Source organism: Bubalus kerabau, chromosome 3, assembly GCF_029407905.1.
Source record: "Bubalus kerabau isolate K-KA32 ecotype Philippines breed swamp buffalo chromosome 3, PCC_UOA_SB_1v2, whole genome shotgun sequence".
NCBI lineage: Eukaryota > Metazoa > Chordata > Mammalia > Artiodactyla > Bovidae > Bubalus > Bubalus kerabau.
The window spans coordinates 129,787,799-129,791,002 of record NC_073626.1 but is presented as its reverse complement, the minus strand read 5'-3'; positions in this window follow the sequence as shown (position 1 = coordinate 129,791,002).

The window sequence follows — 3,204 nt, the reverse complement described above, 5'->3', positions numbered from 1 at the left end:
AGTCCAGGGGGTCACAAAAGAGTCGGACATGACTTAGTGACTAAACAATAACAACAAGGTCTAAGTTGCTACCCACCACACAGAATGCGTTTATGCATGATCTCTAAATGACAATTTTCTCTAAGAAAAATGATAATAAACTTGAAAGAGTACTTGGAAAGTGATAAAATAGTGGTTGAATAAATTCAAATAAAACTAGAAAGAGCTTATTTATTTAAAATAATTTTATGGGTTTCCTATTGATGCTGTAACAAAAAAGCACAAACAGTGGCCTAAAAAACATAAACATATTGTCTTACTGCTTTGACATTTAGAAGTCAGAAATGGGTATCATTGGCCTAAAATCAGTGTATAAACAGGGCTGAGTCCCTTCTGGAAACTACAGGGAAATTTCATTTTCTTGCTTTTTCCAGCATTTAGAGGCCCCCTGCATTTCTTTTTTCTCACCTCTTGTTCACCCTCAAGGTCAACACCACAGCATCTTCAAAACTCTGATTTTCACTTACATGGAAGATTGGGCCCATCTGGGTAATTCAGAAAAATTTCAAGATCCAGAAGTAAGATAATCACATCTGCAGTCTCCCTTTTGCCAGATGACTTAACACATATTTACAGGTATTGCAGATTAAGATATTTAACAGGCATTATTCAGGTAACATAAGAGCTGGCATGTATTGAGTTCTTACTCTGTTTTAGTCACGCTTATAAGCACTTTCAGTTCAGTTCAGTTCAGTCCCTCAGTCGTGTCCGACTCTTTGCGACCCCGTGAATCGCAGCACGCCAGGCCTCCCTGTCCATCACCAACTCCCGGAGTTCACTCAAACTCATGTCTACCTAGTTGGTGATGCCATCCAGCCACCTCATCCTCTGTCATCCCCTTTTCCTCCTGCCCCAAATCCCTCCCAGCATCAGAGTCTTTTCCAATGAGTCAACTCTTCACATGAGGTGGCCAAAGTACTGGAGTTTCAGCTTTAGCATCAGTCCTTCCAATGAACATCAGCTAAAGCTGCATTATATATATATAAAGCTATATATATCAGCTAAAGCTGCATTATATATATATAAAGCTAAAGCTGGAGGAACTGCTCCTTTGGCAAACTTCCAGTAAGTTGGTATCTTTATACTTTGCTCTAAAAAGACTCAAAATTTCATACAAGATGATATATCTAGTAGCTAAAAATAAATTAGTCAATAATAGATATTTTTGGCTCTTTGTCTACAGTACTTTTTGTATTTTTAAGCTTTGCATTATAAATGCTATAATTTATATAAAACAAAAATGATTATCTTTTTTGGCTGTGTAGTTCTAGTCCTATCATTCTCCCAACTCTTCCTCTTTGACTGATGGATTATTCATAAGTGTATGGTTTTGTTTCCCAAATATTTGGAGATTTTCAATATTTCTTTTTGTTCTTACCAGATTATTGACTAAGAGATTTTTGTGGAAACTAACACCCATGGCCAGTGATTTGTTATGTAACTGAATATTCAAACACTCTGTTCAATAACATTTGGATACCAAAAGGCATATTAATATGCCTCTGGTCAATAGGTTGTTAATTTCAAAAATTAGTCCATAAACTTGAAATAGGTTAGTAGGGTGTTTTATAACCCAGGATATAGTCTAACTTTGTGAAGATTCAGTTCAGTTCAGTCTCTCAGTCGTATCTGTCTCTTTGTGACCCAAGGACTGCAGCACACGCCAGGCTTCCCTATCCTTCACCAGCTTCCGGAGCTTGCTTGAGCTCATGTCCATTGAGTCGATGATGATGCCATCTCATTCTTGTTGTCCCCTTCTCCTCCTGCCTTCAGTCTTTCCCAGCATCAGGGTCTTTTCCAATGAGTCAGTTCTTCACACCAGGTGGCCAAAGGATTGGAATCTCAGTTTCAGCATCAGTCCTTTCAATGAATATTCAGGACTGTGAAGATTTCATGTACACTTAAAAATAATTTGTGATTTGCTATGGTTATATGGAGTGTTTTATTCAAGTCAGTTAGATTCCATTTGGTTGATAGTGTTTCTTAGTTCTTATATTTTATTCTTTCTAATATTTTATCTACTTGTTTTTTCTATTCATGGGAGAAGAAATTGATGTATCCAACTACAATTATAGATCTGTATGTTTTCTCTTTTAATTTGATCAGTTTTTGGTCATGTATTCTGAGTCCTGTTATTTGGTGTCCAGCCATCTAGAACTAATATAGTCTCCTGGTGAACTGGCATTTTTGTTATTATATAATATGCTGCTTTATCCCCAATTGTCCTTGTTCTGAAGTATGCTTTAACACTAATGTTCAGTTCAGTTCAGTCGCTCAGTCATGTCTGACTCTTTGCAACCCCATGAATTACAGCACGCCAGGCCTCCCTGTCCATCACCAACTCCCGGAGTTCACTCAAACTCATGTCCATTGAGTCGGTGATGCCATCCAGTCATCTCTTCCTCTATCGTCCCCTTCTCCTCCTGCCCCCAATTCCTCCTAGCATCAGAGTCTTTTCCAATGAGTCAACTCTTCGCAAGAGGTGGCCAAAGTACTGGAGTTTCAGCTTTAGCATCATTCCTTCCAAAGAAATCCCAGGGCTGATCTCCTTTAGAATGGACTGGTTGGATCTCCTTACAGTGCAAGGGACTCTCAAGAGTCTTCTCCAACACCACAGTTCAAAAGCATCATTCTTCAGCACTCAGCCTTCTTCACAGTCCAACTCTCACATCCATACATGACCACTGGAAAAACCGTAGCCTTGACTAGATGGACCTTTGTTGGCAAAGTAATGTCTCTGCTTTTCAATATGCTATCTAGGTTGGTCATAACTTTCCTTCCAAGGAGTAAGCGTCTTTTAATTTCATGACTGCAGTCACCATCTGCAGTGATTTTGGAGCCCCCCCAAAATAAAGTCTGACACTGTTTCCACTGTTTCCCCATCTATTTCCCATGAAGTGATGGGACCAGATGCCATGATCTTCATTGTGTACCCACTCCATTTCAAGATCTGTGAGAATCTGAGACTTTCTTCTGCTTGTAAGCTAGTAGTTGCCTTATTACAGTTCCATAGCAGGCACAAAAATATTGGGTCAGATTCAACAGATGGAAGGCAAATTTTATCTCAGTAATAGCAGTATCCATAAATTTAGCACTTTTTATCAGGTTCCCAGCCTTTATTTCCACAGGGAAATATGAATGGACCTTAAGCATTAGGCTGTATGA